Source organism: Pseudophryne corroboree (assembly GCF_028390025.1).
Source record: "Pseudophryne corroboree isolate aPseCor3 chromosome 3 unlocalized genomic scaffold, aPseCor3.hap2 SUPER_3_unloc_43, whole genome shotgun sequence".
NCBI classification, from domain to species: domain Eukaryota; kingdom Metazoa; phylum Chordata; class Amphibia; order Anura; family Myobatrachidae; genus Pseudophryne; species Pseudophryne corroboree.
The window spans coordinates 769,199-790,593 of record NW_026967534.1 but is presented as its reverse complement, the minus strand read 5'-3'; the positions used below and the strand labels follow the sequence as shown (position 1 = coordinate 790,593).

General features: G+C 44.9%; 1 protein-coding gene and 1 non-coding gene across 2 annotated transcripts in view; both read right to left on the bottom strand.

Annotated features, from left to right (window-relative positions):
- Positions 1–21,395, bottom strand: part of LOC134984250 (zinc finger protein OZF-like) — a 220,685-nt gene that overhangs the window by 57,295 nt on the left and 141,995 nt on the right. The window lies entirely within an intron of this gene.
- LOC134984254 (5S ribosomal RNA) lies at positions 2,046–2,164 on the bottom strand. The gene has a single exon (XR_010191724.1). It is a non-coding gene; the product is annotated as a 5S ribosomal RNA (ribosomal RNA).

Here is a 21,395-nt window from a genome sequence, read left to right as displayed (position 1 = left end):
ATTCTGTTATCTTCCTAAACTCTGTGGGAGCGGAAGAGAGAAGAGTAAAGGACTTACAGTGAAAATGAGAATCCTGTTAAGGGGGAATCTGAGAAAAGCCTGTCCAACGGAAATCAGTAAACAGGCATCTCTGAAGACAAGGGACACGTAAAACTCCCTTTCTTGTTTAAACTAGCAATCACAGACTAAAAGGATTGTAAGGCCAGAATAGGCCTGTCCGAGCCACTTGGCTTCGGAACGTGAAAAGAAAACAAAGGCCTGAGAACTGTCCTAATTCAAATGATATGTGAAAAACAGGGATCAACACCCTTTGCGGTTAGAAACCTATGGAGCGCAGCCTGCAGTATGACTCTTGTCATCGTAAATCAGCCGACCCATGCCGAGGGACTCCTGAGACGGTTGTAACCGCCCAAGCCTTCTCCCATCGACCTGCGCCTACCCTGGGACCCTGCAGGTGTAATGGGTGTATAGGATGACATAAAATCAGACTGGACTGAGGATGTTGAACCTCTGCTTCAGCCTTTTTACCCTGAGAACCCCTGGCGACGAAGATATCACCCGTGTGGAGTCAAAAACCTGAAAGGGCACGAAAAAATCTAAAGGGAAGACCAGTAAAGGTTTGTCTTTTGGAGCTGGGGCAGTAGTAGGAGAAATCAAAGTGGACCTACCTCCATTGGTTCAAGAAATCCTGCAGAAAGTTCCTTCCCCAGAACCATCTGCCCCGTAGGATTTCATGTTTACTTGTCACTGTCGCAGCCCCAGAGGTCGTCGGGTTAAGACAGCCCAAGCGAAGATGCAGGGTCCGAGTCTGTAGACATGGAGACCTCCAAGGAACATAAAGCAGAATCGTGATTCTGACCTGTATCAAAGTATCAATTGATCCTGATGCGAAGCATCCTGTAACCTAGAGGACAATTGTTCCCCAACCTACCTGCTCCGGATACGGTAGAACCATGCTGCCGCATATGTGGATGGATCCCTGAGCAAGGTTGCCTCAGGAAAACGGCGGCTTGATGGACCGGCGATACACCGAGGTGTATACCCTAGAGAGGTTCTGATACCATCTCCTGCCATCTGCGGGGAAAAGATAGGAAAACAAACCTTGTTTGATACCTGATATTGTGTATTCGGGTGTCTGTCGGCCGCCTACCGGAGCCTGCCCAGCTCATCCGAAACTGAACCAGTCGCTGTCATTTTCGTCAATGGCGTGGAACCCTGATGGACTTGACGTGTCCTCCTCCTTTACCTGCAGTATCAGATGAACTGCTGTATTATGTACCTGTATATTCTGAGACACTGGTTCAGATCCACAGAAAACAGACATCAGTAATGCATGGAATGTTAGCAAAGTTTCTTTTTGGAAAGGTGTGTTTGGTCCCGCTGTGATTTGATCCTGTGACCTTGGAAACCAAAGTCCAAGGGCTTACCTGATGAGCTATTGTCTGGTTAATAGTGACATTACCTGCATCATTGATCAAACAGGGGTGTGCAGGTGCGTGGAGGGCGGAGCAGATGGCTCCGCCGCATACTTCACACCTAAGAGGGAATTCTTCGACTATCCCAGGAGAGACAAACGAAAGGAGAAAAGGTGGGTTAAATAAACAGAGCCCTACGTAAGGTCTGCACTATAATGTGTAGTGACCGATACGATTAAAATAAACTTTCTGGAGCAGCGGAGACCTGAACCAGCAACGCTGCGCTGTGGGACAGGAGTCTTAGCCCTAGGCTATAGGAGTTCTCCTTAAAGTTTTGTTTGGATTCAAACCCCTGTTCAGATACCCGCTACTAGCGTACTGAGCCGCAGCGCTATTTGTCTGATGCCTTACACGCATTCCACAATTACAAAATAGCATTAGTAACTAGTGACAACAAGGAATAATAAAAGGAAGGCAACACCCCGCCCTGTATTTAGTGTACCGCTAATTAAGGTGCACCAGATGTTTCTCTGAGGTTCCGCTGGCTTTTCAAAATGGTGACCAGCCTGTGAGAAAGATGGGGGAAAATGTTATGTGCAAGATGTTGTTATTAGAAAACATTGCGGAAGTAGCCTACAGCACCTGGTATTCCCAGGCGGTCTCCCATCCAAGTACTAACCAGGCCTGACCCTGCTTAGTTTCCGAGATCAGACGAGATCGGGCGTGTTCAGGGTGGTGTGGCCGTAGGCTTTTATCCCCTATATCTGGTATTTTATGGATTTATCTATATACATACCTACACGCACTTAAATATATATATCTATATATATATACATGCACAAACATAACTATATATGTATATATACACACACACCGTAGGTAAATAAATACTGCACAGTAGATCCTTTTAATTATTATTGAGCTGAGTCCCAGCTACTGTAATAGAGCAGGTTCCCTGATTTGCAAGTAGGGAAATGCTGGGTATAGAGGACTCTACTGCAGGAGGAATGTATCTATATTTCAGCAGCCTGAAGTATCGAAAAGTTACAAATCCCAGAGCTGTTGCCTAGCGACGGGGAGACCTGGGAGCCCGCTGAGTAAAGCGGGTTAACTGTTAATATACCTGGGACTTTATTTGTATTTGTCTCTGAGTATGCAAGATTAGCCCACTGGGCTATAGGAGACACTGCAAATATGAAGCCAGGTCTGTGCAGGGAGGAAATGGCCGCCAGAGTGAAACTCCTCTGGGCTATGCGATAAAATCTATATAGTGGATAACTGGATTAGTGCTGAGCCACTCTGACTATATCACATTCTCCTCAGCACCATGTGCATTAAACTCACATAAATGCCTATTACACTATAACAGTGGCCGGGGAGCGGAGAATGCTGAGCCCGCTGTACAGAGCAGGAGTTAGCTCCGCCCCCCGGCTATGGCGCCTTATTGCAAAACTAAGCGGGAAGCGAGCTGTACCCTCCGCTGGGCCTGCGAGTCACCGCCGGGGAGCGCTGAGCGCTGAGCCCGCTATACAGCGCTAGTAGAGCCCTGTATCTGCTAGCCGCCGCCGGGGAGTGTTGCGCTGAACAGAGCGCGAGTCGCCGCCTGGGAGCAGGGAGCGCTGAGCTCGCTCTACAGAGCGGGACTTAGCTCCGCCCCCTCCGTACAAGGCGCCAAATTTAAACATTGCTTTGCGCTCGAGCGGGATCCCTGTGCCGGCTCTGTGAGTCGCGCTGAGTGGGGATCTGTGCGGGGGGTGCGGGGAGCTGGGGGAGCAGAGGGTTATCAGAATGACACACACCCGTTTTTCAGTCAGGGTTGTATAAACACATACTCAGCCTCCCCCAATCATCCTGTCTGTTTCTCCATGAGGAGGACAGGTAAGGATACAATAAAGTACATTACAGCCCCAGAGAGCCCTTCTGGAGTGGGTTGTACAACAATAAACAGTGCATTGCTCTAAAAACATACATAGCCACCACAAATAAAGTATACTTCACTCACCACTGTGTTCTTGGTGGATCGGCCCCGACACACGCCGCACGCAGCGGCGTCCAGCCGGAATCTTCTGTGGTGGGGTGGTCCCGACACAAGCCGCACGCAGCGGTGTCCGACCATTTTTGATACTCACCGCTGCCATGCTGCCGGAATCTTCTGCTGGATGGAGTGGCCGCGACACGCGCCGCACGCAGCGGTGTCCGCCAACTCAGGAGAGCTCAGTGTCTCCCTCAGCCGGGGCCCATCCCTAGCCGCACGCAGCTGCGATGGGACCCCGCCGGCAGCTCCCACGGTGCAGACTGGCAGTGGCAGAGCTGCCAGTCTGTGAGTGTGTGTAAGAAAAATAAAATAATAAAGAAAAAAGAAGAAAATTCTTCAGCTAAACCCAAGTGAACCAGCTACCTCGGGCACTTAACTAAGACTGGCTTGGAGGGGAGATAGTAGGGGAGGAGCTAGCCACAGTGTGAGAATTTTTAAAGTGCCAGCTACCAATACCACCTACTATCTCCCCATTGTAACTACACTCCAGTGGCCCCTAGTGGATGAAGGAGAAATAGGGATAGCACTATATTATCTAATAATCCTGACGCACGGAGCCCTCAGGTTACAGAATATAGGGATAGCAGTATATTATCTAATAATCCTGATGCACGGAGCCCTCAGGTTACAGAATATAGGGATAGCAGTATATTATCTAATAACCCTGACGCACGGAGCCCTCAGGTTACAGAATATAGGGATAGCACTATATTATCTAATAATCCTGACGCACGGAGCCCTCAGGTTACAGAATATAGGGATAGCACTATATTATCTAATAATCCTGACGCACGGAGCCCTCAGGTTACAGAATATAGGGATAGCAGTATATTATCTAATAATCCTGACGCACGGAGCCCTCAGGTTACAGAATATAGGGATAGCAGTATATTACCTAATAATCCTGACGCACGGAGCCCTCAGGTTACAGAATACAGGGATAGCAGTATATTATCTAATAATCCTGACGCACGGAGCCCTCAGGTTACAGAATATATGGATAGCAGTATATTATCTAATAATCCTGACGCACGGAGCCCTCAGGTTACAGAATATAGGGATAGCAGTATATTATCTAATAATCCTGACGCACGGAGCCCTCAGGTTACAGAATATAGGGATAGCACTATATTATCTAATAATCCTGACGCACGGAGCCCTCAGGTTACAGAATATAGGGATAGCAGTATATTATCTAATAATCCTGACGCACGGAGCCCTCAGGTTACAGAATATAGGGATAGCAGTATATTATCTAATAATCCTGACGCACGGAGCCCTCAGGTTACAGAATATAGGGATAGCACTATATTATCTAATAATCCTGACGCACGGAGCCCTCAGGTTACAGAATACAGGGATAGCAGTATATTACCTAATAATCCTGACGCACGGAGCCCTCAGGTTACAGAATATAGGGATAGCAGTATATTATCTAATAATCCTGACGCACGGAGCCCTCAGGTTACAGAATATAGGGATAGCAGTATATTATCTAATAACCCTGACGCACAGAGCCCTCAGGTTACAGAATATAGGGATAGCACTATATTATCTAATAATCCTGACGCACAGAGCCCTCAGGTTACAGAATATAGGGATAGCACTATATTATCTAATAATCCTGACGCACAGAGGCCTCAGGTTACAGAATATAGGGATAGCACTATATTATCTAATAATCCTGACGCACGGAGCCCTCAGGTTACAGAATATAGGGATAGCAGTATATTATCTAATAATCCTGACGCACGGAGCCCTCAGGTTACAGAATATAGGGATAGGACTATATTATCTAATAATCCTGACGCACGGAGCCCTCAGGTTACAGAATACAGGGATAGCAGTATATTATCTAATAATCCTGACGCACGGAGCCCTCAGGTTACAGAATACAGGGATAGCAGTATATTATCTAATAATCCTGACGCACGGAGCCCTCAGGTTACAAAATATAGGGATAGCAGTATATTATCTAATAATCCTGACGCACAGAGCCCTCAGGTTACAGAATATAGGGATAGCAGTATATTATCTAATAACCCTGACGCACGGAGCCCTCAGGTTACAGAATATAGGGATAGCAGTATATTATCTAATAACCCTGACGCACGGAGCCCTCAGGTTACAGAATATAGGGATAGCACTATATTATCTAATAATACTGACGCACGGAGCCCTCAGGTTACAGAATATAGGGATAGCACTATATTATCTAATAATCCTGACGCACGGAGCCCTCAGGTTACAGAATATAGGGATAGCACTATATTATCTAATAATCCTGACGCACAGAGCCCTCAGGGTACAGAATATAGGGATAGCAGTATATTATCTAATAATCCTGACGCACGGAGCCCTCAGGGTATAGAATATAGGGATAGCAGTATATTACCTAATAATCCTGACGCACAGAGCCCTCAGGGTATAGAATATAGGGATAGCAGTATATTACCTAATAATCCTGATGCACGGAGCCCTCAGGTTACAGAATATAGGGATAGCAGTATATTATCTAATAATCCTGACGCACGGAGCCCTCAGGGTACAGAATATAGGGATAGCAGTATATTATCTAATAATCCTGACGCACGGAGCCCTCAGGTTACAGAATATAGGGATAGCAGTATATTATCTAATAATCCTGACGCACGGAGCCCTCAGGGTACAGAATATAGGGATAGCACTATATTATCTAATAATCCTGACGCACAGAGCCCTCAGGGTAAAGAATATAGGGATAGCAGTATATTATCTAATAATCCTGACGCACGGAGCCCTCAGGGTATAGAATATAGGGATAGCAGTATATTACCTAATAATCCTGACGCATGGAGCCCCCTCAGGTTACAGAATATAGGGATAGCACTATATTATCTAATAATCCTGACGCACGGAGCCCTCAGGTTACAGAATATAGGGATAGCAGTATATTATCTAATAATCCTGACGCACGGAGCCCTCAGGTTACAGAATATAGGGATAGCAGTATATTATCTAATAATCCTGACGCACGGAGCCCTCAGGTTACAGAATATAGGGATAGCACTATATTATCTAATAATCCTGACGCACGGAGCCCTCAGGTTACAGAATATAGGGATAGCAGTATATTACCTAATAATCCTGACGCACGGAGCCCTCAGGTTACAGAATATAGGGATAGCAGTATATTATCTAATAATCCTGACGCACGGAGCCATCAGGTTACAGAATATAGGGACAGCAGTATATTATCTAATAATCCTGACGCACGGAGCCCTCAGGTTACAGAATATAGGGATAGCAGTATATTATCTAATAATCCTGACGCACGGAGCCCTCAGGTTACAGAATATAGGGATAGCAGTATATTACCTAATAATCCTGACGCACGGAGCCCTCAGGTTACAGAATATAGGGATAGCAGTATATTATCTAATAATCCTGACGCACGGAGCCCTCAGGTTACAGAATATAGGGATAGCAGTATATTACCTAATAATCCTGACGCACGGAGCCCTCAGGTTACAGAATATAGGGATAGCAGTATATTACCTAATAATCCTGACGCACGGAGCCCTCAGGTTACAGAATATAGGGATAGCAGTATATTATCTAATAATCCTGACGCACGGAGCCCTCAGGTTACAGAATATAGGGATAGCACTATATTATCTAATAATCCTGACGCACGGAGCCCTCAGGTTACAGAATATAGGGATAGCAGTATATTATCTAATAATCCTGACGCACGGAGCCCTCAGGTTACAGAATATAGGGATAGCAGTATATTATCTAATAATCCTGACGCACAGAGCCCTCAGGTTACAGAATATAGGGATAGCACTATATTATCTAATAATCCTGACGCACAGAGGCCTCAGGTTACAGAATATAGGGATAGCACTATATTATCTAATAATCCTGACGCACGGAGCCCTCAGGTTACAGAATATAGGGATAGCAGTATATTATCTAATAATCCTGACGCACGGAGCCCTCAGGTTACAGAATATAGGGATAGCAGTATATTATCTAATAATCCTGACGCACGGAGCCCTCAGGTTACAGAATATAGGGATAGCACTATATTATCTAATAATCCTGACGCACGGAGCCCTCAGGTTACAGAATATAGGGATAGCAGTATATTACCTAATAATCCTGACGCACGGAGCCCTCAGGTTACAGAATATAGGGATAGCAGTATATTACCTAATAATCCTGACGCACGGAGCCCTCAGGTTACAGAATATAGGGATAGCAGTATATTATCTAATAATCCTGACGCACGGAGCCCTCAGGTTACAGAATATAGGGATAGCACTATATTATCTAATAATCCTGACGCACGGAGCCCTCAGGTTACAGAATATAGGGATAGCAGTATATTATCTAATAATCCTGACGCACGGAGCCCTCAGGTTACAGAATATAGGGATAGCAGTATATTATCTAATAATCCTGACGCACGGAGCCCTCAGGTTACAGAATATAGGGATAGCACTATATTATCTAATAATCCTGACGCACGGAGCCCTCAGGTTACAGAATATAGGGATAGCAGTATATTACCTAATAATCCTGACGCACGGAGCCCTCAGGTTACAGAATATAGGGATAGCAGTATATTATCTAATAATCCTGACGCACGGAGCCATCAGGTTACAGAATATAGGGACAGCAGTATATTATCTAATAATCCTGACGCACGGAGCCCTCAGGTTACAGAATATAGGGATAGCAGTATATTATCTAATAATCCTGACGCACGGAGCCCTCAGGTTACAGAATATAGGGATAGCAGTATATTACCTAATAATCCTGACGCACGGAGCCCTCAGGTTACAGAATATAGGGATAGCAGTATATTATCTAATAATCCTGACGCACGGAGCCCTCAGGTTACAGAATATAGGGATAGCAGTATATTACCTAATAATCCTGACGCACGGAGCCCTCAGGTTACAGAATATAGGGATAGCAGTATATTACCTAATAATCCTGACGCACGGAGCCCTCAGGTTACAGAATATAGGGATAGCAGTATATTATCTAATAATCCTGACGCACGGAGCCCTCTCAGGTTACAGAATATAGGGATAGCACTATATTATCTAATAATCCTGACGCACGGAGCCCTCAGGTTACAGAATATAGGGATAGCAGTATATTATCTAATAATCCTGACGCACGGAGCCCTCAGTTTACAGAATATAGGGATAGCAGTATATTATCTAATAATCCTGACGCACGGAGCCCTCAGGTTACAGAATATAGGGATAGCACTATATTATCTAATAATCCTGACGCACGGAGCCCTCAGGTTACAGAATATAGGGATAGCAGTATATTATCTAATAATCCTGACGCACGGAGCCCTCAGGGTATAGAATATAGGGATAGCAGTATATTACCTAATAATCCTGATGCACGGAGCCCTCAGGTTACAGAATATAGGTGTCAGGGACGGTTTTGTTTGTGTCCCCGGAGGGGGCGCTAGTGGGTCAGTGGAGGTAGGTGGAATGAAGGGAGGAGGCAGTACTGGGTTTCTGCGCATGTGCACAATGAGGTTTATTAATAACAGAAAGTCCAGATAATAATAATGCAGCAGAAAGTAAAACAAACGAATGCAATGGAAATGGCAATGGTAACGGTAATCTGAAAGTCTATGGCAGATGATATTAAACAGTATTGAAGCAGAAACAATAATAACAGATGAGAAAAGTCAATCACTCAGTATGATAACTGAAAGTCTATGGAAAATGAATGATAAATGAATTTGAGAAATAATATCCGGAATATAAATCAGAAGAATAAATGTCTTATGGAATGGTGCTGGTTTGGAAACCAGTGCAGGGTTAAAACAGGAAACTTAGGCAGTGATGGAAATGGCTAACCTTTGCATACGCAGGAGACCAACTCACAGTGCAGGTGATGAGGCACTGGCAGCAGCAAGCTGTGTCACAGGTGGAGGAATGAACACACCTGGAGTTTAGTCTTCAACTGCAGGCTGAAGCACACAAGGTGGTGATGAGTGTGAAGCCTTATGCAGGTTGCAGGTATTGCTGAGCCTTGAAGTTCCACGGCAGAATGCAGAATGACCAGGAGTAAAGTTCTTAGCAGAGAACCAGGAACTCAGGAGAAACAGGAACCGATCCTTTCATGTAGGTCGTCAGAATGACACAAAGTCCAGGATCCCCTCTGACTCACCTGGTAGCTCCTGATATACCCCCTGACCGGCAGGCATTGGCTGGAGTGAGACAAGGGGGTGCGGCCAAGCTCCGGATTGGCTGCCGCACTTACACTGGAGCTGGTGATTAACCGGGAGAATAACACAGTAGATAGTTAATGCCATGCACTGCTGGTTGCTGGCTGGGATCAGTAGTGCACCGGGTGTAAATGCTGTTTAACTATAAACACTGTGTATTCCAGGCTGCTGGCTGAAACCAGTGGTTACCTAAAAGACAGAACTGGTTAGGTGGAGCACGGTGAGCTGTGGGCTGCAGGAGACTGAAGACTGGAACTGCTGGGACCTGTAGTTCCACAGGTCCAATTCACAGGGAATACTCTGAGGACAGAGGACTGACGCCAGAAGAGTCCTGTTCAGTGGAAGTGATGCAATGGAGACTGCGGATTCCTGACAGTACCCTCCCTTTTATGGGTGGGCACCGAACACCCACGCAGGAACTTGGAAGATCCTTAAAAAAGAACTTAGGAATACACAAAAACAGAGGTCCTCAAAAGTCTTCCCAACTTTCATCTTCAGAAGACAGATTTTCCTCGTCAGAACAAGTAGACCATTCATGGTCATTTGAGACAGATTTTACTTCCTGGGAGAAGGCATAACTCGGAAGGATAGAACCCCCCATAATGTAACTTGAGTTGTCATCAACAAACTCACTTTCAGAGTCAGAGTCCAGGTCTAGTGTGGTCATGGGAGCCCTTTGTTTAGGAACAACAGTATCTGAGACAACCTGTGGACCAGTAGATTTGAAGCTATATGAGACACCAAGACTAGGGGTAACGGCAACATAGCCAATACTTACATCAACAGATGGCAGACTTTGAACTGGTTTTTGAGCTCTCCAATTCTTGTAATTCTTGAAATTTCTGATACATTGATTCAACAGAAACTGATCGAGTTTGGAAAGGGTTGAGTCAAAAAACTGAGAACTGGAAGACTGATCAGAAGACTGAGCAGATGTTGAATCCGGGAAGTCAATACCGTCAGAAGTGTTGCTGTAGGATGGAGACATGGAAGTATATGCAACTTTCAAATCTGAAGTCTGAGAACCTTGTCTTGACTTTGCAGCTTGGAAATCTTTAATAACTTGGTCTAATGTATCCTGATCTTGCACAGACAGAGATGTTGGAGAGGATGTAGCAGTAGACAAACTGTTGACAAATTGGCCGGAATGCCCAGATGACCTTGAACGCATAAACTTTGGAGCAAACTCCTGTTTTACGGCTTCGCAGAAAGCGGGAAGATCACTCAGTAGCGGATCTTTAGATTCAATGAGAGGATTCGCCCAGTCCAGTGCTCTACCTTTGAAGAACAGGAGGAAGTATCTGATTGCATTAGCTGGAGTAATACTCACTGAAGATTCTGACTCAGTAAAAGCGAGGTATTGGCTCGCCACTGCACGGAACTGAGCATAGTCACCATCAAAGTAGACTAGAGCTTGTGTATCTTGTGGACACTTGGAAGGCTGAATGTCAGTTGAAGTCTCAGAAGACAATGTAGGACACTTGAGAGTAGAGGACTGGAATAAGCATTCAGAAGCAGGAGTTGAATCAACTTGAAATGCTCGAGGGTGGAGAGAGGACGTCATCTCCTGGATTGACTGACGGGGATTCTCTGCCGAGGTTGACAGAACGCTAGAAGCTTCATCTCGGGGTGAGATGCTTAGAGCCTCCATCTGGGTTGAGGCAACTGCAACATCTGCAAGAACTGTAGACTCTGGAGATAGCGACAAGAGTTGTTTACTTGAAACACCGGAGAGAACCACACCGGGTTCAGAGGAACTGGAATCGGCAGGAACCGACGAAGGTAGCTTAGCATTGGAAACAGAGCTACTCAGGCTGGCTGGAACCAGAGGAGGCTGATCTGGACAGACGGATGGAACCGGATTGGGTCCAGATAAGCTTGAACCGGCTGGAACCGGATTTGATATGAAGAGACTGGAATCGGCTGGAACCGAAGGAGTCCTCGGAGTGACGGATAGGACCGGATTTGATCCAAGGATGCTGGAATCGGCTGGAACCGAAGGAGGCTGATCCGGACAGACGGATGGGACCGGATTGGGTCCGGAAGAGCTTGAAGCGACAGGAACTGGTGGAGTCCTCGGCCTGACGGATAGGACCGGATTTGATCCGAGGATTCTGGAATCGGCTGGAACCGAAGGAGGTAGCCCATCATTGGAGCCACTCAGGCTGGCTGGAACCAGTGGAGACTTTGGACCGACGGCTGGAACCGGGCTAGGTCCATTGACACTTGACTCTGTATAGACAGAATCCGGATGTTCTGATGATCCCTTTTGGAGTGGTACTGAGCTGGTAGCACTCTCTGAAGTTGGCAAACAAAAGTTCATGTCTGTATCTGTGACTTTAAGAATTCCTCCTGGGATCTTGGCCCTGGATTCCTCACTTGAGGCTGAAACTCTAAAGACCCCTCCTGGGGTTAATAGATCAGACACACTTCTTTGAGCTGCATGCCCGGATGCCACTTCTGGAACCTGAACATCAGATACCCCTTCTGGGGTCACAACATCAGATGCCCCACCTGGGGCTGTAGAGACAGACGCCCCTTCCCGGGCTGTAGACACGGATGCCCCTTCTCGGGCTGTAGACACGGATGCCCCTTCTCGGGCTGTGGGCACGGACGCCCCTTTAGTTATGGGTAACATAGATAGTCTCTGTTGATTTCTGAACTTGGGATTGGGTCTATTTGTCACAGGACCCCAATCGTAGACTTTTTGGACACTCCTGTCCGGGGTAAAGGAACTTGAAACTGTAGAGGATACGTTGGAAGGTTTGCAGGTGAAAACACTGTGATGCTGGGACCTGTCACCAACTTTTGAGTTGCGGAAGGAACAGTCCTTAATAAGATGACCAGAACTCCCACAGTAAAAGCAGAGGTGAAGCTGCCTGCGATGGCGGCGTTCAGCTTCCGTGAGTTTGGAGCGCGGGTAGCTCTGGAATCTGCCCTCTCTCTGCATAGGAGAAGAGACTTTAGTTTGAAGAAAAGTTGACACGGAGGTCGCACTAGTCTCAAAACTTTGAGCAGTACTCTTCACTGCATTTAAAGCACCACCCAGGATTTCTGGCATCATTGGAATGATTTTTGCTAGGAGACTTTGAAGTTGTTCCAATAGATGATACAGAGTACTAATTGGTTCAGAGTTCACAGCAGACAACAAAGGAGTCTTGAAGCTTTCAAAGGAAGGAGTCGCTCTCTCAGGAGAATTAGCTGTGAAGGAAATACCATAAGACTGACTTGAGCAAGATCCATCCACAGGAATGGATTGTGCAGGGAAAGTTGAAATGACTGGTGCAGCTGCAGCCGGAGAAGAAGCACCCCCAACTCTGGCATGTGCAGGGGTAACAGGAACTGGAGGTGCAGGCGCACTTAGCAGAGATTGTTGTAACATATCAATCCGGGAAGACATCCCTTGCAGAAACTGGAATATCTGCTGCTGCACAACCTCTTGTCCATCCAAACGGGAGACCAGATTTTTTAAGGCCCCTGACCCCACACTCTGACCACCGTCCGAGTCCATCGATCCTGGACTTACTGTCAGGGACGGTTTTGTTTGTGTCCCCGGAGGGGGCGCTAGTGGGTCAGTGGAGGTAGGTGGAATGAAGGGAGGAGGCAGTACTGGGTTTCTGCGCATGTGCACAATGAGGTTTATTAATAACAGAAAGTCCAGATAATAATAATGCAGCAGAAAGTAAAACAAACGAATGCAATGGAAATGGCAATGGTAACGGTAATCTGAAAGTCTATGGCAGATGATATTAAACAGTATTGAAGCAGAAACAATAATAACAGATGAGAAAAGTCAATCACTCAGTATGATAACTGAAAGTCTATGGAAAATGAATGATAAATGAATTTGAGAAATAATATCCGGAATATAAATCAGAAGAATAAATGTCTTATGGAATGGTGCTGGTTTGGAAACCAGTGCAGGGTTAAAACAGGAAACTTAGGCAGTGATGGAAATGGCTAACCTTTGCATACGCAGGAGACCAACTCACAGTGCAGGTGATGAGGCACTGGCAGCAGCAAGCTGTGTCACAGGTGGAGGAATGAACACACCTGGAGTTTAGTCTTCAACTGCAGGCTGAAGCACACAAGGTGGTGATGAGTGTGAAGCCTTATGCAGGTTGCAGGTATTGCTGAGCCTTGAAGTTCCACGGCAGAATGCAGAATGACCAGGAGTAAAGTTCTTAGCAGAGAACCAGGAACTCAGGAGAAACAGGAACCGATCCTTTCATGTAGGTCGTCAGAATGACACAAAGTCCAGGATCCCCTCTGACTCACCTGGTAGCTCCTGATATACCCCCTGACCGGCAGGCATTGGCTGGAGTGAGACAAGGGGGTGCGGCCAAGCTCCGGATTGGCTGCCGCACTTACACTGGAGCTGGTGATTAACCGGGAGAATAACACAGTAGATAGTTAATGCCATGCACTGCTGGTTGCTGGCTGGGATCAGTAGTGCACCGGGTGTAAATGCTGTTTAACTATAAACACTGTGTATTCCAGGCTGCTGGCTGAAACCAGTGGTTACCTAAAAGACAGAACTGGTTAGGTGGAGCACGGTGAGCTGTGGGCTGCAGGAGACTGAAGACTGGAACTGCTGGGACCTGTAGTTCCACAGGTCCAATTCACAGGGAATACTCTGAGGACAGAGGACTGACGCCAGAAGAGTCCTGTTCAGTGGAAGTGATGCAATGGAGACTGCGGATTCCTGACAATAGGGATAGCAGTATATTATCTAATAATCCTGACGCACGGAGCCCTCAGGGTACAGAATATAGGGATAGCAGTATATTATCTAATAATCCTGACGCACGGAGCCCTCAGGTTACAGAATATAGGGATAGCAGTATATTATCTAATAATCCTGACGCACGGAGCCCTCAGGGTACAGAATATAGGGATAGCAGTATATTATCTAATAATCCTGACGCATGGAGCCCTCAGGTTACAGAATATAGGGATAGCACTATATTATCTAATAATCCTGACGCACGGAGCCCTCAGGTTACAGAATATATGGATAGCAGTATATTATCTAATAATCCTGACGCACGGAGCCCTCAGGTTACAGAATATAGGGATAGCACTATATTATCTAATAATCCTGACGCACGGAGCCCTCAGGTTACAGAATACAGGGATAGCAGTATATTATCTAATAATCCTGACGCACAGAGCCCTCAGGTTACAGAATATAGGGATAGCAGTATATTATCTAATAATCCTGACGCACGGAGCCCCCTCAGGTTACAGAATATAGGGATAGCAGTATATTATCTAATAATCCTGACGCACGGAGCCCTCAGGTTACAGAATATAGGGATAGCAGTATATTATCTAATAATCCTGACGCACGGAGCCCTCAGGTTACAGAATATAGGGATAGCTCTATATTATCTAATAATCCTGACGCACGGAGCCCTCAGGTTACAGAATATAGGGATAGCAGTATACTCTCTAATAATCCTGACGCACGGAGCCCCCTCAGGTTACAGAATATAGGGATAGCAGTAGATTATCTAATAACCCTGACGCACGGAGCCCTCAGGTTACAGAATATAGGGATAGCACTATATTATCTAATAATCCTGACGCACGGAGCCCTCAGGTTACAGAATATAGGGATAGCAGTATATTATCTAATAATCCTGATGCACGGAGCCCTCAGGTTACAGAATATAGGGATAGCAGTATATTATCTAATAACCCTGACGCACGGAGCCCTCAGGTTACAGAATATAGGGATAGCACTATATTATCTAATAATCCTGACGCACGGAGCCCTCAGGTTACAGAATATAGGGATAGCACTATATTATCTAATAATCCTGACGCACGGAGCCCTCAGGTTACAGAATACAGGGATAGCAGTATATTACCTAATAATCCTGACGCACGGAGCCCTCAGGTTACAGAATATAGGGATAGCAGTATATTATCTAATAATCCTGACGCACGGAGCCCTTAAGTTACAGAATATAGGGATAGCAGTATATTACCTAATAATCATGACGCACGGAGCCCTCAGGTTATAGAATATAGGGATAGCAGTATATTACCTAATAATCCTGACGCACGGAGCCCTCAGGTTACAGAATATAGGGATAGCAGTATATTATCTAATAATCCTGACGCACGGAGCCCTCAGGTTACAGAATAAAGGGATAGCAGTATATTACCTAATAATCCAGATGCACGGAGCCCTCAGGTTACAGAATATAGGGATAACAGTATATTATCTAATAATCCTGACGCACGGAGCCCTCAGGTTACAGAATATAGGGATAGCAGTATATTATCTAATAATCCTGACGCACGGAGCCCTCAGGTTACAGAATATAGGGATAGCAGTATATTATCTAATAATCCTGACGCACGGAGCCCCCTCAGGTTACAGAATATAGGAATAGCAGTATATTATCTAATAATCCTGACGCACGGAGCCCTCAGGTTACAGAATATATGGATAGCAGTATATTATCTAATAATCCTGACGCACGGAGCCCTCAGGTTACAGAATATAGGGATAGCAGTATATTATCTAGTAATCCTGACGCGCGGAGCCCTCAGGTTATAGAATATAGGGATAGCACTATATTACCTAATAATCCTGACGCACAGAGCCCTCAGGTTACAGAATATAGGGATAGCAGTATATTATCTAATAATCCTGACGCACGGAGCCCTCAGGTTACAGAATACAGGGATAGCACTATATTACCTAATAATCCTGACGCACAGAGCCCTCAGGTTACAGAATATAGTGATAGCAGTATATTATCTAATAATCCTGACGCACGGAGCCCCCTCAGGTTACAGAATATAGGGATAGCAGTATATTATCTAATAATCCTGATGCACGGAGCCCTCAGGTTACAGAATATAGGGATAGCAATATATTATCTAATAATCCTGACGCACGGAGCCCTCAGGTTACAGAATATAGGGATAGCAGTATATTATCTAATAATCCTGACGCACGGAGCCCTCAGGTTACAGAATATAGGGATAGCAGTATACTCTCTAATAATCCTGACGCACGGAGCCCCCTCAGGTTACAGAATATAGGGATAGCAGTAGATTATCTAATAACCCTGACGCACGGAGCCCTCAGGTTACAGAATATAGGGATAGCACTATATTATCTAATAATCCTGACGCACGGAGCCCTCAGGTTACAGAATATAGGGATAGCAGTATATTATCTAATAATCCTGATGCACGGAGCCCTCAGGTTACAGAATATAGGGATAGCAGTATATTATCTAATAACCCTGACGCACGGAGCCCTCAGGTTACAGAATATAGGGATAGCACTATATTATCTAATAATCCTGACGCACGGAGCCCTCAGGTTACAGAATATAGGGATAGCACTATATTATCTAATAATCCTGACGCACGGAGCCCTCAGGTTACAGAATACAGGGATAGCAGTATATTACCTAATAATCCTGACGCACGGAGCCCTCAGGTTACAGAATATAGGGATAGCAGTATATTATCTAATAATCCTGACGCACGGAGCCCTCAAGTTACAGAATATAGGGATAGCAGTATATTACCTAATAATCATGACGCACGGAGCCCTCAGGTTATAGAATATAGGGATAGCAGTATATTATCTAATAATCCTGACGCACGGAGCCCTCAGGTTACAGAATATAGGGATAGCAGTATATTATCTAATAATCCTGACGCACGGAGCCCTCAAGTTACAGAATATAGGGATAGCAGTATATTACCTAATAATCCTGACGCACGGAGCCCTCAGGTTACAGAATATAGGGATAGCAGTATATTACCTAATAATCCTGACGCACGGAGCCCTCAGGTTACAGAATAAAGGGATAGCAGTATATTACCTAATAATCCAGACGCACGGAGCCCTCAGGTTACAGAATATAGGGATAACAGTATATTATCTAATAATCCTGACGCACGGAGCCCTCAGGTTACAGAATATAGGGATAGCAGTATATTATCTAATAATCCTGACGCACGGAGCCCTCAGGTTACAGAATATAGGGATAGCAGTATATTATCTAATAATCCTGACGCACGGAGCCCCCTCAGGTTACAGAATATAGGAATAGCAGTATATTATCTAATAATCCTGACGCACGGAGCCCTCAGGTTACAGAATATATGGATAGCAGTATATTATCTAATAATCCTGACGCACGGAGCCCTCAGGTTACAGAATATAGGGATAGCAGTATATTATCTAGTAATCCTGACGCGCGGAGCCCTCAGGTTATAGAATATAGGGATAGCACTATATTACCTAATAATCCTGACGCACAGAGCCCTCAGGTTACAGAATATAGGGATAGCAGTATATTATCTAATAATCCTGACGCACGGAGCCCTCAGGTTACAGAATACAGGGATAGCACTATATTACCTAATAATCCAGACGCACGGAGCCCTCAGGTTACAGAATATAGGGATAGCACTATATTATCTAATAATCCTGACGCACGGAGCCCTCAGGTTACAGAATACAGGGATAGCAGTATATTATCTAATAATCCTGACGCACAGAGCCCTCAGGTTACAGAATATAGGGATAGCAGTATATTATCTAATAATCCTGACGCACGGAGCCCCCTCAGGTTACAGAATATAGGGATAGCAGTATATTATCTAATAATCCTGATGCACGGAGCCCTCAGGTTACAGAATATAGGGATAGCAATATATTATCTAATAATCCTGACGCACGGAGCCCTCAGGTTACAGAATATAGAGATAGCAGTATATTATCTAATAATCCTGACGCACGGAGCCCTCAGGTTACAGAATATAGGGATAGCAGTATACTCTCTAATAATCCTGACGCACGGAGCCCCCTCAGGTTACAGAATATAGGGATAGCAGTAGATTATCTAATAACCCTGACGCACGGAGCCCTCAGGTTACAGAATATAGGGATAGCACTATATTATCTAATAATCCTGACGCACGGAGCCCTCAGGTTACAGAATATAGGGATAGCAGTATATTATCTAATAATCCTGATGCACGGAGCCCTCAGGTTACAGAATATAGGGATAGCAGTATATTATCTAATAACCCTGACGCACGGAGCCCTCAAGTTACAGAATATAGGGATAGCACTATATTATCTAATAATCCTGACGCACGGAGCCCTCAGGTTACAGAATATAGGGATAGCACTATATTATCTAATAATCCTGACGCACGGAGCCCTCAGGTTACAGAATACAGGGATAGCAGTATATTACCTAATAATCCTGACGCACGGAGCCCTCAGGTTACAGAATATAGGGATAGCAGTATATTATCTAATAATCCTGACGCACGGAGCCCTCAAGTTACAGAATATAGGGATAGCAGTATATTACCTAATAATCATGACGCACGGAGCCCTCAGGTTATAGAATATAGGGATAGCAGTATATTACCTAATAATCCTGACGCACGGAGCCCTCAGGTTACAGAATATAGGGATAGCAGTATATTATCTAATAATCCTGACGCACGGAGCCCTCAGGTTACAGAATAAAGGGATAGCAGTATATTACCTAATAATCCAGATGCACGGAGCCCTCAGGTTACAGAATATAGGGATAACAGTATATTATCTAATAATCCTGACGCACGGAGCCCTCAGGTTACAGAATATAGGGATAGCAGTATATTATCTAATAATCCTGACGCACGGAGCCCTCAGGTTACAGAATAAAGGGATAGCAGTATATTATCTAATAATCCTGACGCACGGAGCCCCCTCAGGTTACAGAATATAGGAATAGCAGTATATTATCTAATAATCCTGACGCACGGAGCCCTCAGGTTACAGAATATATGGATAGCAGTATATTATCTAATAATCCTGACGCACGGAGCCCTCAGGTTACAGAATATAGGGATAGCAGTATATTATCTAGTAATCCTGACGCGCGGAGCCCTCAGGTTATAGAATATAGGGATAGCACTATATTACCTAATAATCCTGACGCACAGAGCCCTCAGGTTACAGAATATAGGGATAGCAGTATATTATCTAATAATCCTGACGCACGGAGCCCTCAGGTTACAGAATACAGGGATAGCACTATATTACCTAATAATCCTGACGCACGGAGCCCTCAGGTTACAGGATATAGGGATAGCACTATATTATCTAATAATCCTGACGCACGGAGCCCTCAGGTTACAGAATATAGGGATAGCAGTATATTATCTAATAATCCTGACGCACGGAGCCCTCAGGTTACAGAATATAGGGATAGCAGTATATTATCTAATAATCCTGACGCACGGAGCCCTCAGGTTACAGAATATAGGGATAGCACTATATTATCTAATAATCCTGACGCACGGAGCCCTCAGGTTACAGAATATAGGGATAGCAGTATATTATCTAATAACCCTGACGCACGGAGCCATCAGGTTACAGAATATAGGGATAGCACTATATTACCTAATAATCCTGACGCACGGAGCCCTCAGGGTACAGAATACAGGGATAGCACTATATTACCTAATAATCCTGACGCACGGAGCCCTCAGGGTACAGAATATAGGGATAGCACTATATTATCTAATAATCCTGACGCACAGAGCCCTCAGGTTACAGAATATGGGGATAGCAGTATATTATCTAATAATCCTGACGCACGGAGCCCTCAGGTTACAGAATACAGGGATAGCAGTATATTATCTAATAATCCTGACGCACAGAGCCCTCAGGTTACAGAATATAGGGATAGCAGTATATTATCTAATAATCCTGACGCACGGAGCCCTCAGGTTACAGAATATAGGGATAGCAGTATATTATCTAATAATCCTGACGCACGGAGCCCTCAGGTTACAGAATACAGGGATAGCAGTATATTATCTAATAACCCTGACGCACGGAGCCCTCAGGTTACAGAATATAGGGATAGCAGTATATTATCTAATAATCCTGACGCACTGAGCCCCCTCAGGTTACAGAATATAGGGATAGCAGTATATTATTTAATAATCCTGACGCACAGAGCCCTCAGGTTACAGAATATAGGGATAGCAGTATATTATCTAATAAAACTGACGCACGGAGCCCCCTCAGGTTACAGAATATAGGGATAGCACTATATTATCTAATAATCCTGGCGCACGGAGCCCTCAGGTTACAGAATATAGGGATAGCAGTATATTATCTAATAATCCTGACGCACGGAGCCCTCAGGTTACAGAATATAGGGATAGCAGTATACTCTCTAATAATCCTGACGCACGGAGCCCCCTCAGGTTACAGAATATAGGGATAGCAGTAGATTATCTAATAACCCTGACGCACGGAGCCCTCAGGTTACAGAATATAGGGACAGCACTATATTATCTAATAATCCTGACGCACGGAGCCCTCAGGTTACAGAATATAGGGATAGCAGTATATTATCTAATAATCCTGATGCACGGAGCCCTCAGGTTACAGAATATAGGGATAGCAGTATATTATCTAATAACCCTGACGCACGGAGCCCTCAGTTTACAGAATATAGGGATAGCACTATATTATCTAATAATCCTGACGCACGGAGCCCTCAGGTTACAGAATATAGGGATAGCACTATATTATCTAATAATCCTGACGCACGGAGCCCTCAGGTTACAGAATACAGGGATAGCAGTATATTACCTAATAATCCTGACGCACGGAGCCCTCAGGTTACAG